We start from the raw sequence: 15,015 nt of genomic DNA, 5'->3' as shown, positions 1-15,015 counted from the left end.
TAGTTACTACTCTCAACAACCTTATTGGGTAAGCATCCATTCCATTTTTCTGATAAAGAAATTGAGGTTCAGAGAATTAAAAGTAACTTGCTCAAGATTATTTAGTCATTAGAATTGGGTTAAAAATGTGCATGACTCCAATTATTTAGGCTTTCTAATTACTCATTGGAACACAAAAAAACTTCAAGAAAGACCTTGAATCTGAGATCAACCAATTACAAGGCATTGAAGACAGTTCCAAGCAAAACATTAACTTATCCCCTGAGGCACTTTTTGGGAAGCTGTTTATAGTTGGGCATCTGAGAAACATTTTTCTTTACTAAAATTCTTTATTCAGTGGTCTCATGTCAACAAAACTATACAGATGAATATGATCAGTTCTAGACTGGTGCTCCAAAATGTGTTGAATCCATTGGCCGTTATACACGTGGCTCTAAAAATATTTAGAAGAATAAACAATGAAAAGCCTGACAGCTAAGGTCTTAGCCTTTTAAAAACAGCAATCTCACCACCACCACAGCAATCTCTAGAACCATAGCTTCATCAGAGGAACAGTTTTCAGCCTGCATGTATTTCGTTTGTTTGTTTATTTTAACCAAGGAAAAAGGTAGTCAGAGTACAACGCGGCAGAGCGGAGCTGCGCCGAAGATGCCCGACGCGACCGCGAGAAGCGGGCGGCAGCCGCGCGGAGGAGAGGCCCAGGCGCCCTTACCCCTGAGATGGACTGCCCAACAGCACGTGCCGGAGGTGGCAGTCCAAGTCAAACGTGGAAGGACAGCCTCACTGAGCAACCCGAGTGTCCGTTGTACCAGAGGCGGCCTCAGCAGTGGCAAGTAGGTGTGGTGGATTTCCAGGAGGAACTGAGACGCGCGTTCTTAGCTGAGACACCAAGGGGTGGTTAGAGCAGTAGTGGAACATGGAGGTAGCTGACTCCAAGTGAAACCCAGGCTCCATCCACTGTTTGCAGCTGCTGCCCAGCTTTCATTGTTTGTAGGAGAACCGGCATCATACCTCTATTTGTAGCCTTCCCCTGGGTCTTAAGGATTCGGAAACTTTGCTGTGGATATTGGACTTGGTGGAACAGCTATCGTGACTATGGGCAAGAGCAGCAAGATGCTACAGCACATTGACTGGAGAATGAGATGTACCCTGCAGGATGGCCAGATCGACATGGGCACCTTTTAGGCTTTCGATAAGCTTATGAACTTGATCCTCTGTGATTGTGGCGAGTTCAGGAAGATCAAGCTGAAGTGTGAGGAAAAGTGGGTTTTGGGTCTGGTGCTGCTGTATGGGGAGAACTTGTTTCCATAACTGTGGGGGGACCACACTCCAAAGACACTGGCATTGCTCGGCTTCCATTTGCTGGAGCTACAGGAGACTCTGGGGCTGGCATGACAGCTGGCAGAGGAGTCCAGCTGGTGTCCCCATTCCCCAGACTCCTGCTGGCCCTGTCTGAGGGGTTGGTGGGCCATCCCGAGAGGTTATGACTCCCCAGGGAAGAGGCACTGTAGCAGCTGCTGCCGTTGCTGCTACTGCCAGCATTGCTGGAGTCCCAACACAGTATCCACCAGGGTAGGGAGTCCCACCCCACCCATGGGCAGAGCAATCCCACCTTCAGGCACTATGGCTCCTCTGCCTGGTATGAGACCACCCATGGGCCCACCAACACGCATGCCCCCTCCAGGAATGAGACCCCCCTCCACTAGTAATTCGAGGTCCCCCCCTCCGCCCCAGAAATGCATCCACCAAGACTCCAGGATACTGTTTATCCTTCCTAGTCACCTTTTCCTGCAATGTGTTCTGTGAAACTGGAGAGTGTGAATTTTGAGTCTCCTCTTTGCTGCATTAATATTAGCAAATAATAAATGCATAGAGCAATTAAAAAAAAAAAAAGTACTATACCCCAAAGCTGGTAAGGAGGGATCTGAGGAAATACAGGCACAGCTCATTAAAATGTGCTTTGTTTTATTGTACTTCACACATACCGCTTTTTTTTCTTTTCACAAATTGAAGGTTTGTGGCAACCCTGTGTTGAGCAAGTCCATCAGCACCATTTTTTCCAAAAGCATGTGCTCACTTTGTGTTTCTGTGTCACATTTTGGTAATTCTTGCAATACTTCAAACTTTTGAATTGTTATTTTATCTATTATGGTGATCTGTGATCAGTAATCTTCCATGTTACCACTGTAATTGTTTTGAGGCACCATGAACAACGCCCATCTAAAATGGTCACCTTAATCCAAAAATGTGTGTGTTCTGGCTGCTCCACAGATTAGCCATTCCCCATCTCTCTCCTTCTTCCCAGACATCCCTATTCTCTGAGACAGGCAGAAAGCTAGGCTTCTTGCACCTATTAGCCAAGTTGTGAATGCAAAGGAAAAGTTCTTGAAGGAAATTAAAAGTGGTACTCCAATGAATACATGAATGATTAGAAAGTGAGATGGACTGACTTATTCTTGATATGGAGAGAAAGTTTTAGTGGTCTGTATAGAAGATCAAATCATCTGATACATTCTCTTAAGCCAAAGCCTGATCCATGGTCCTAACTTTCTTTAATTCTGTCAAGGCAGATGGAGATGAGGAAGCTGCAGAAGAAAAAAAATGAAGTTAGTGATGTTTGCTTATGAGGTTTAAGGAAAGAAGCCATCTCTTTAACATAAAACTGTAAGGTAGAGTAGCAAGTGCTGATATAGAAACTGCAGCAAGTTATCCAGAAGATCTAGCTAAGATAATTGATGAAGATGGCTACACAAAACAACAGATTTTCAGTGCAGATGAAACAACCTTCTATTGGAAGATGATGCCATCTAGGACTTTCATAACTAAAGAGGAGAAGTCAATGCCTGGCTTCAAAGCTTCAAAGGACAGGCTAACTCTCTTGTGAGGGGCCAATGAAGCTGGTGACTTTTAAGTTGAAGCCAATGCTCATGTACCACTCAAAAACTCCTAGGGCCCTTTATAATTATACTAAATCTACTCCGCCCATGATCTGTAAATGGAACAACAAAGCCTGATGACAGCATATCTGTTTACAACATGTTTCACCTGAATATTTTAAACTCGCTGTTGAGACTCACTACTTAAGGAAAAAAGATAACTTTGAATACTACTGCTCATTGGCAATGCACTTGGTCACTCAAGAGCTCTGATGGAGAGGTACAATGAGATGAATGTTGCTTTCATGTCTGCTAATATAACATCCATTCTGCAGCCCATGGATCAGGGAGTCATTTAAACTTTCACATTTTATTATTTAAGAAATTCATTTCGTAAGGCTATAGCAGCCGTAGATAGTGATTCTTCTGATGATCTGGGCAAAATCCATTGAAAATCTTCTAGAAAAGTGTCACCATTCTACATGCCTTTAAGAACATTTGTGATTCATGGGAGGAGATCAAAATATCAATATTTATAGAAGTTTGGAAGAAGTTGATTCTAACCCTCATGGATGACTTTGAGGAGTTCAAGACTTCAATGGAGGAAGTCACTGGAGATGTGGTAGAAATAGCAAGAGAATTAGAATTATAAGTGGAAGGAGATTTGGCTGAATTGATGCAATCTTATGATACAACTTGAATGGATAATGAGTTGCTTCTTAGGGATGAGCAAGGGAAGTGTTTTCTTGAGATGGAATCTACTCCTAGTGAAAATGCTGTGAACATTGTTGACAACAAACAGTTTAGAATATTACATAAACTTAGTTGATAAAGCAAGGACAGGGTTTGAGAACATTGACTCCAATTTTGAAAGAAGTTCTACTGTGGGTAGAATGTTATCAAACAGCATCACATACTTCACAGAAACCTTTGGTGAGGCTAAGAGTTAATCAATGTGGCAAACTTCACCATCTTATTTTAAGAAATTGCTATAGCTACACCAACCTATAGCAACCACCACCCTGATCAGTCAGCCGCCATAAACATTGAGGTAAGACCCTCCACCAGCAAAAAGATTACAGCTTGCTGATGGCTCAGGTGATAGTCAGCATCTTTAAACAATAAAGTATATTTAAAATTAAGTTATGTACATTGATTTTTAGACCTAATGCCATTGTATACTTAAAAGACTACAGTATAGTGTAAACATAACTTTTCTGTGCACTGGGAAACCAATAAAATTAATTTGACTTGCTTTATTGTGATATATGCATTTTTGTGATCGTCTGGTACCAAATCCGCAGTATCTCCGGGGTATGCCTGTACTAGTTTGGGAGGTGCTGACATGTGACTGATCTCAAAAGTGTTCTGTTGAATGTTAGGAGGCCAAGCATTTGCTGAGATAGTTCCTCCAGTTGCTGATTAAAAAATGAGAAAGAAATACACATGCTTTCTGTCTGGCTTCACAGCATGACTTAGAACTATAAGCAGTTATAGCTAGAAGGAATTTTTCCAAAGAACTCTATCATTTTAGAGATACAAGGCTGAAGAGGTAAAGCAACTTTCCCAAAGCAATGCAATTAATGGAAGAGATGAGACTCAAAACCAAAACTATGGGTTTCAATTCACTATTTATTCAGATTACTATGGTAGTAGAAATTCAAGGAAAGAGAACACTGGCGAGGGAGGGAGAGGAGCCTGTGACTGAGGGGCTGATCTAAGACATGCGACTGAAATAACAAAATTTTAACAAGTTTCAGTGCAGCTAAATTAGAAGGGGCTAAGTCATTAACCTTGCAAATAGAAATTTATAAGTACTGACTCAACTTGACCTTAAGCCAATCATGTCTTTCCATTTCCTAGCATCCCAAGAATATGTTCACATATGCATGCACACATGCACATGCAGCCTCATTTTAGACTTCTCTTTTGAAAATATGAGTTACAGGCACACTGCAGGAAATTATGATGATAAGATTTCCTAGATAGCCCTGTTTTTTAAAAAAAATACAAATAATCTGGTGTAATCACTCATTTTACAGAGAAAAAATAATCTTAAATGATTCATAAATAAGAGTACATGCCTACAAATTAGAACACTGTCACAGGTTAATTATCTTCTACAGCTAGGCAATACAAACCCTCTATTTTCTCAGAAGGCAGTGTGGAAGACATTGGTGCTGCGCCCTGATGCTTAGAGAGCTCCTCCCTTTCTGGGCACATGGGAGGATTGCACTTCTTTACCCCTCTGCACTTAGCCTTGGTCATGTGATTTTTCCTGAACAATGAAGGAAAAGAGGGAGTAATGTGGGTCACTTTGGGGCCATTTAGGCCCCAGTGTGTGAGTTTCTATCTTCCCTCCTCCTGCTGCATGGACCAGTGACTGCTCCATTAGCCTGGGACCCATAGGATTGAGATGCCACAGAGCTGAGCTACAGCCAGCCTCAAGTGGACATATGTGTGAGAGAAGCAATCCTTTGTTGTTCAGTCACTTAGATGTTGCATTTTTCTGTTACCATCACATGTATTAGGCATTTCTGAATAGTAGAGCATTGTTGATAGGCTCACACTTTGCAACAGCACTGATATGCTTTCTTTAGATGGCTTGCAAGTATCTATGGAAAGAGTTGGTTTTCTCACTGTGTCCAAGAACAAGTGCACGCCTTTAATATCATCTTCCATTCGGATGGTGCTTTTCCTTTTTAAAGCCCTTTCTCAGAAATATCTCTTTTGACCCTCATGACACATCTGAGAGGTAGATACCTATCACCATTTTCTAATCAGGAAAGAAGGATTTAGAGAGTTTAAATGACACATCTATGAATGGGATGTTGGTAAGGGACTCTTGCTCTTTTCACTGTAATATTCTGCCTCAGGTCTTCAAATAGGTTGAGAATTTTTTTTCAGTTAATCTTGTGGGATGGTAGTGAGGTGGGGGAAAGTAGCCAACAAGATATGTCCTGCACCTTGGGAGAAGGCATAGAACTGTATAAAGCTCTCTCTTTTTGGTGCCCAGCATAATGCCCAGCAGATGGTAGGACTCAATAATATGTGGTGGTTTAACTTCTAAGGGAGTCCTGTCCTTTCATCCTTCATTCTCATCTGATCCTTTACTTTACCACCTAACTTCTGCCACCTATCAAATATGCTTGAAACTCCTTGTAGAGGGGACAAAAACTGGTATCCCACAATTAAGACGATAGCCCCATTAGCCATTATGTCTGAAGTTCATACCGGTATGTCAGTGTTAGCCATCAAAGATGGTCCTCTATGGTCTCTGCCTCCTGGTAGCATGCCCTGGTGCCATGCAAATCCCTTGAGCATTGGCTGGATTGGTTGACCTGATTCTAACAAATAGAACACAGCAGAAGGGATGAGATGTCATTTTCAAGATTTGATATAAAAAGACTGTGGCTTCTGTCTTGGGCGCCTTCTCTCAGATTGCCAGCTGCCATGCCATGAGGACACTCAGGCAGCCTATAGAGAGGCCCACATGGCAAATAAAATGAGGACTGGCAACAGCCACCTGCATGAGCTTAGAAGTGAATTCTTCAGTCCCAATTGAGCCTCAAGATATCTTCAGCCTTGGCCAGCATTTTGACTGTAATCTCATGAGAAACCCTGAGCCAGAGGCACCCAGCTACATCATGTCCAGATTCCTGATGCACAGAAATTGTGAGATTATGAGGGTTTGTTGATTTAACCACAAGATTTTGGGGTAACTTGTTAATACAGCAATTAATAACTAATATGAAACCTAAAATGAACCAAAACCTATTTTGAGATCATGTTATTAACGGGCAAGGACCTTAGGCAGGACATGGCAAGCTTCAAAAAGGAAGGAGTCCTTAAAGTCATGGAGGTACACACAGTATAATGTTTGCCTATTTCCCCCTTTCTTCAAACATCTTTCATTAGAATTTTTTTCTCGTATTCTACAAGTATTAAGGTCATAATATTTTAGGTGTATGGATGATGGGAGCTGAACTGACCTAGTCCAGCTCTTAATTTTGACAGAATAGAACACCAAGGCCTGGAGAGGAAGTCTTAATGTGTTCCAGGTCACAAAATAACCCAGTTATAGGGCTTGCATTGAAACTCAGGCTTTCCAGCACCTGGTACAATGCTCTATCAGTTGCACTGTGCTACTTTCATCTTCACACTTAAAGAAAGGAAAGATGTGTATGATTAACAATTGCAATTCCATAAAATCTTGTTCAAATTTGACAACGTTTCTCATTTTAAGAAGTGTCAAAAACTAATTTTTAAAGACTTAGTGCAGTAGTTTGTATAGAACACATTCATTCATTCAACAACAATTTATTGAACACCTATTCTGTGCCAGACACTGTACTAGACACTGGAGTTATGCTGATAATAAAAACCCTTTGTGTTATTATAATGGCAAAAACATTCCTTGGAGGCACCAAGAAAATTAGCATAGAAATCTTGTCTGTTTTATCAGTGGTATTTTCTTTTGTCCTCATCAATGAATACATTTTGTCCCTTTAGACAGAAGAAATCATTTAAAGTCTCGATTATTCAATTTTATTATTGACCCAAAGCTTTTAATGCCCCCTTGGAGGGTTGATCACAATTCCCTATACAGAGTGGGCAAGGAAGATATTTGGCAGTGGTTCCAGAGAAGGCCAGTGTCCACATTTTTAGGTACACATCACTGCAGTATGAAAATGCCCTAGACTACCCAGACCCACATAACTGGGGATAAGGAATCTTCTCGCGTAACTGCTTCACTTGAGTGATTAGGTGCCAAGTAAATACTTAACAATTCTTAAAAAGGAAAAATTGTGGGACGCTCTCTGACGCATTTTGTGAGCCACAACTTGCTGGAAGTGAAATAGCATGGGTTTCTGGAGTCAAGAATCCTGGAAACATGTGACTTGATGCCTTCTAGTTAAGTGATATCAGGCTAGGCAATTAAGGCTCAGCCTTCTACTATTCATATGCAAAATGGCGCTAATAATAATTAAAGCATTTACCTGTGGGACATGCTTTGTAAGCCAAAAAACAGTCCCTAACAGTTCCCTACCTCCCAATTATAAGATCCCTGAAAGTAAACAAGAGATAGTGATCCATTTCTTTTTAACCTTTCATGGTCGCTAGAGCTGAGCCTAATGCTTAATAGGCCCTCACTAATTGTTGAGAAGCTATGGCTTTATAAGAGCAAAAATCACTGGGTACCTACCAAGTGCTGGGCAATGTCCTGAACACTTCCCTTGTATTAAATGTTGATTCCTCATAATGGCTCCGTAAGAGTTTTGGAGGGTTAGCATTTCTTTTTACTCTTGGTTCCACATTTTCCAAATTACACTGTGTTTTGAATTAAGTGAAAGGATTAAGAAATGTGAGTATTTTCTCCTTTATATCTCAAAAACAAACCAACTCTTAATCTGTGCATTTCAGATACAATAATAGTCCTGTAATCACCGTGATAAAACTGAAAATGATTCTGACAGATGAAGGAGAGAAGAGAGGAAGATATTTAACAATCGGAAAGTAGAAATACTTATCTGAAATAACTGGTAACCTTGAGCAGTTCTCAGCTATGAGTTTTAGGACCATAAGGTAAAGACTATTCTTATCCCAGTTATACAGATGAGGAAACCAAGGGATGGCAAAATAATGTGTAAAGTCACAGAATTAATGGCAGAGCTGGAATTTTGAACTCACTAGTCCAGCTAATAGCCAAGACTTGTTTCCTAATACGAACTGTGAATTGATCTACAGTTTCTCATTATGAGAAATATAGGTGGAAAGAAAAGAAATAGTTTTCTCACGTTGAATTAATGGGTATTTTTGTTAGTTAGTTTGTTTAAACACGTGTCTTCATCCAATATTAAGAAAACAACAACTCAGCAATCCAGACAAAATCCTATTGAGTCATCTTCAGTTCAGTCTTCCTTCCAGTTGGATAAGCCCTTGGCAGTTGGTCATTTAGGATCTTGCCTTGAAGCTGAGAGCCCTTCATCTGGGAGAATATCTGAGAGGTAAGAAGAAGACGGCTGTGAGTTGTTAGCAGTACTTGAAAACTATTTATGCAAACCAGTGGGTCTTGGTTGGATGTTTGGACTGTAGTCTACCTATCTTCTGTCACAGTAAGCATAAGATGATAGGAGAGAAATAAATCAAAAGACTAGGAAAGACTCATAAAATGGGCGAATGGCAGAATAATTTTGAAAAATCTAAAAGAGAAAGATAAAGAAGGTGAAGAAGAAAAAGGAATCTTAGGTTCAGAGAGGTTAAGTAATGCCATTAAGAAGTATATTAGCTGAGATTCAAAGCCAGGCCTGACCTAATTACTTCAAAGTCTGTGTGTGGCCTTTCCATTTTGCTGCTAATATATTATACTTTTTCTGCCAGCAGCCTTGACTGACTATTCTGACTAAACTGTAGAGTTAGTCGTGAGGAGGTTCTGGGTGAGCCAAAAGACTACTACAAAATGACCAAGAAAATGTTATGATTACGTTGGGGAGAGAAGGGAGGAACAAAGGGATTGAAAGAAAGAAGGAAAGACCACCAGAAATCATAAAAAGCTGTGAGTCAGAGAAAAGCTTTCAAGCTTTTGACGTGGTGTAGAAAGAAGAAAATGGCACTCATAAGGTGTGAATTTTCCAGAGGATAGGTTTCTGGTTCTAAAATTTTGTTGAACAGAATGGCTGCTTTCTTTTTGCCTCTTGTCATTCTCTCACAACTCCTTTCTTTGGCTCAGGGTCACTGGTTTTGGGCCTTGCTATTTTCCTTGAGCCATAACTTGTCTTTGGCTTTTTGCCCCATTATTCAAGAACTAGCCTTGCCAAGATCAAGTCGTCCAAGATGTTTAGGTCAGTAGTCACCAAGTGCTGATCCACAGACTATAGGTGGACCACGACGAGGTTGTCAGTGCTCCTTTATGGAGTGAAAAAAACTGGAATAACTGAGTAAGGTTTTCATAAAGCCGTGAAGCTAAATGCATTCAATACAGACTGTCCTTTATTCTGAGATTATGTTCTTCCTGCTTGGTTGGTGTTTCACTGTTTCTCATTTTATGAAACGATGGTGGGAATCGATGATTCTCTTCAAATACTTTTTTAAAAGTTTAAATGGTCTGTGCAATCCTTTCCCAGTCAATTTCAGTTACCAATTTGGGAAATATGCCTAGGCCACAGCCATTTGGAACCAATGACTCCACTGACACTGATTAAGACTCAGAAAAATATATCAGTAGGAGAGCTATTGATATTTTTGATGGGAGAGTTCTTAGGTTCTTTTAAAGATTAAGTTAGATTATACATGTAAAGTCGCTAGGGCAGTGTCTGGAATATTGTTGGTATTTAAGGAATACGTGACTCATCTTCTTCTCCCTTGACCCTCTTTTTTTTTGATGTGTGGGACAGGTCTGTGATTTTATGAATTTTAATTTTAGCCTTCTAAATGTCCTTAGTATCACTCAATTTTCGTTTTGATGACCCAACCCTCCTCTTCCACTTTTTTTCATCCTACCAGTGGGATGAGATACCACTTCCAAGTGAGAATTACTGAAGGACCTGGGGATTCCTAGAACTTTTTACAATGACCCATTACAATTCTCCACTTCTGCCATAGATACACAAACACATGCAGCAGCAAATGATATTGACCAATTTTTGTCATCAGATGGATGTTCACAACATTATTATTATTATTATTAATCCTTAACCATGTAATATCCATGAAACCATTAAAGTAAGAATGAATATATGAATTGGGGGGTGTCATTTTTCTCATAAAATGTGTAACAATATTTAGGAGTCCAAGCTTTGTTAATGTTATGACTTTCTTTTAGGAATTGTTTCTATTTCCAGTCCCACCCATATAGAGTCAACCACATCTCTTGTGCCCTACAGTGTCATATCTCCTGGAATGTGCCAAAGTATGTAAAATATGTGAGACAGTATCTGACACACAGTAGTTGCTCAGTAAATGTTATTGAATACCAGATAAATTGCCACTATTCAGTATCAAATATATTCTATCAGGGAATATATAAGGGAAGCTAAAGTGGGAGCAAGAGATTTGAGAATCATGCATGTACCACTAGTCCATAAATCCCACACCTATCTCCAAAGCCAAGAAGATAGATTTGTCTCTTATCACATAGTTAGTTCTCTGGTTGAATATTGTGCCTTTTTAAAAGCTTATTTTTCCCTATATATATTCAACTTGATTCTCATTTTAAGTCTGTTTTGCCTGTTTCTGGGATTTTGTTGGAAGAACATGTATATTAATTTCCTTTTACCATGAACCTCATTAGAGCTAATCTTCACCATTCCTGATCTTAAATCCTTTTCACCTGTTTTCTGTTTTGGTGGAGGAAAGGATGTAAGTATTGGGGAGGAGTAATTTCTTTGGACGTGCACCTTTTTCCTCCCTCAGTTCCTCGCAAACAAGCTCTTATGCACATCCATTCACGCAATGAGTTTGGTTCAAAGTTGTGCCGGAAAGCACTGTATGGGCATGAAAAGACTCAGAGTTTGGACATTCTCAAGAGCATAGCTCTACAGTAGTTTGGCAGCCTGGGGCATTAGAAAGGGAACCAATATTTAATGTGTGTAGGTCTTGGGCTAGCTACCTTTAGACACATTATCTCGTTCATTCTCCAGAAGAAATTTGGGGTATTATTATGGTAAAGTTAAGAGAGGGAAGGCAAAGGACTAGTCTTTGTGAACACAATACCTACTGTAGGTCAAGCACCTCTCTAGATGCTTTCATATAACTTCACATCTCTCAGAGATGAATCTATGATTCTCGTTTTACAGATGTGGAAACTGAAGCTCAGAGGAGTTAAATGGCTCACTCAAGATTCCCTGGTAAGAAGCGGAGAACATCCGATTATGAACCCTCATTTGCCGATGTGTGCCCTTTTACTGTGTGTTTTGCATGTTTATGTCTTGTTCGATTTTGAGAAAATACATTTTCATGAACTGCTGTTTACTTCCCATTAAATACTGTCCTTCTATTTATCAGTGTACATATATTCTTTCACACTCAGTTTACTGGCCTGTGTGGCCAATAACAGTGGTTGTGTTTGTTATATATTTATAACTGATTTATCAAAGTCTCAACTTCTTGGTAAAAAGCTAAAGTGTTTTCCTTTTTCCAGTTCTGCAGCTGTGTTGTGTGGAAAATCCGCTTTTCCCATGGGTGGCAGCTCCCCTAAGGCCATCTTGAACAGAGCCTATCAATTTCAGCCACTTTGGTCCTTAGGGCCATCTCATCTCCACACTTGAAGCTCAGTTCTGTTCATTTTTAAACTTTAGTATCGAACGTGATTTGTAGCACTTCCTTTCTTCTCCCCCCCAGGATAGGTGGAGACTATTTATGGTCTAGTGGGTGAAGCTGCAGTGAAGAGGGCAAGGGTGGAAGGGGACCAGGGCTGTTGTTTTTTACACACTGTCTGCCAAGGTGACCATACACCTTAATTTTCTAGGAACATTCAGTTTACGTTGCTAAGGTGTAGTTATTAATAGTGACTCCTTTCATTCGCATATAATCCTGGTTTGGACAACAAATAATCGCACACTTAATAGACCATGGTACAGTGTAAACATAACTTTTATATGCACTGTGAAACCAAAAAATTCACGGGACTCACTTTATCACGGAGGTCTGGAACCCAGCGGGCAATATCTCTGAGGTATGCCTGTAAATGTGGGGTTCTTTGGAGGACCCTGTCAGGGGACTTCTTATTCCAGAGTCCCCTGACTCGGGGTCTCTGATTTCGGCTTACCCTCCTCCACACCGTGTCAGCTTTTACCCCCAGCAATGCAGCGCAAAACACCCACCTTTTACGAGGGAGAAGCACTGCATAACCCCTTTACAACGAGCAGGGTATTATCTGCACTCCCATAAAAGTCCAGTTCCTCTTGCCTCTCAGTCTTCTTTTCATAGGGATTGGAGTGGGGGAGGCAGAACTGTCAGAAAAGCTAGCACAGCTCTGGGCCTCTCAGTAAGTCCTAAGGAAGTGGCAATCCAGACTTCTTAGAAACTAAAATGCGTGAGAAGTTACAGTCAGGTACCCAGACTGGGTCTCTGCTGAAACCCCAGGGCCACTGGAAAGTCTTACTTGAAATCTAGTTACGGATTGATAACAAATACCAGCTTCCCTCCTTCTGGTGGGACCCATTGTATTTTCACAGAGAAGAAGTTCGGCAGGAACTGGCAATCTACCAGTCAGTGTCCAGTTCTGCATTAGACTCACTTTCAAAGGTTTTTTTTTTCCTCCCTTATATTTAAAGCTCCCTTTCATTTAAAGATTTTTAGTGGAAACGTTCTTTGCTTCCTAGTTATCTTAGACAAGCCACCTCGACCAATCAACAATATTTCTTCAAAAAATAGGAAAAAAAATAGCTTATCTAAGAATGTTTTCTTATTCCTAAATCCCATGAGTTAGCCTGGCCAGCTTTCTTTTTTCCCCTTATTTCTCTTACTAGATTAAAAATTCCTCAAAGGACTGGAGTCAGGTCTTATCTATCTTGCATTTCTGGTAGCTAACACAATGTCTGACACATGGTGGTTGTTTAAAAATAGTTAGCTCGATGGTTATACTTCTCTTTGTACTGCTCTCAGTACCTAGCACGGTATTGTGTGTACATTACGTGCTCAAACATCGTTATTATTGATGAGATACTGCGTGATCGCTTTGCTTTATTTTTCAGGTTGCTTTAAGAAAGCATGCATTTGTTTGAGAATGTGCAGTTCAGTTTGAACCACGTCTCTCAAAGCTTTACTTTCTTTGCGGGAACGCCAGCACGTTATCATGGGAAGAGTCTTGAACAGGGCTCAGAAAATGATCTTCACACCTCAGTCCCTTTATGGAGACCCCCAGGATGCTAATGTTCTGTCCGGGCAGCCATCGGAACACTTGTTTTTATTAACTTTCCTGCGTACGGCCCTGCCTTTGTTTAGAGCCGTTCTCCTCCCCCGCTCGGCCCCGCAGCCCTCCCAGGTGGAGGGCAGCCTGGTCAGGACGCAGGCTCGGGCCGCGCTCGACTCATAAATGTGGAAATAACGGAACGTGTTCCCTGAAGCTTTGCAGCATTGTCAGGAAATGGGCTGCTTGCATGCTGCACTTCCACAGATCTGGAAATTCTGCCGAGCTTGGGTTGACTCCAGAAATAAAGTTTAAAAGTGTTCAGGGAAGAGAGGAACGAATCCGGGCCATTAGTCGGAGACCCCGGCGCGCCTGCTGCGTCTGTCTTGGCTGCGCCCTCGGCGGGTGAGCGCGGCTGGAGCGCGCTGTGCACTGCGGCAGGGAAGTTTGCTTTTCTAAGGATCGGGTCTTTGCGGAAACTTTCCTTCCCACATTTGTCCTATCGTAGAAATCCATGCGGCACATTTAGGAAGGCGTTAGGGGATAGCTCTTGTTCCTGGTTGGAAGCAAACAAGACGGGGAGAAGTCTCAACTCAGAGCTCCTCAAAGCTGCATGTTGTACCTCGTTAGACCACCTTAGTACCCAGCTTGGCCTAAGGGCTTAATAAATGTGTGCTGAATAAGTGAATGGGTAAAAGTGATTTCCGTGTAGTTTAAGGCAGGACCTGAGTGCCACATTAGCTCTCTTTGGTTCTTTAAGCTACACATATGTTTACACGGATGGCTGTGTTGATGAAATGACATCTTCTTCATTATTTTAAACCCAGGAAGGAATTTTCTGCTATTTAAAAAGTTCAAAATTGAATTTTCAGGTCATGTAATGGAGCTGTTATATTAGGGAGATGCAGTTTTAGTTGAAGGAACACAAAGTTCAGAGATTTTCCCCCTTATTTGTGACTTTATCACTTTCTTCCTGGACCACCACAGCTGTGAGAGCCAGAGGATGGGTAGCGTGTGAGCAGCGGCTGGGAGGCATGGTGGTTCTGGCTGCTTCTTTCCCTCATTTAGCCCTTAAGATGAAAAGTTAAAAAGGCTGACTGGTCACCTGGAAGAGTCACAAAGGGATTCTGGGTAATTGGTGGTGTTCATGTGAAGATGTCTCAGGAAACTCCTAGACTAGAGAGGAATTTGGTCACCAATCAAGTTAAAGAAAGAAGTGACTAGAACTTTGGTGTTATTTTAAATGTCCTCAATTATTTTTATCCATGATGCAATTTGGGGAAGATTTTT

At 41.1% G+C, this 15,015-nt stretch overlaps 1 pseudogene; it reads left to right on the top strand.

Moving 5' to 3' along the window:
- The first annotated feature begins 1,095 nt into the window (after positions 1-1,095).
- On the top strand, positions 1,096-1,778 carry LOC101427433 (small nuclear ribonucleoprotein-associated protein N pseudogene; annotated as a pseudogene).
- Positions 1,779-15,015: the final 13,237 nt, after the last annotated feature.

The sequence above is a fragment of the Dasypus novemcinctus genome, chromosome 8 (genome assembly GCF_030445035.2).
Source record: "Dasypus novemcinctus isolate mDasNov1 chromosome 8, mDasNov1.1.hap2, whole genome shotgun sequence".
Lineage (NCBI taxonomy): Eukaryota > Metazoa > Chordata > Mammalia > Cingulata > Dasypodidae > Dasypus > Dasypus novemcinctus.
Note: the sequence above shows the minus strand (reverse complement) of the source record. Positions and strands in the feature narration are given on the sequence as shown.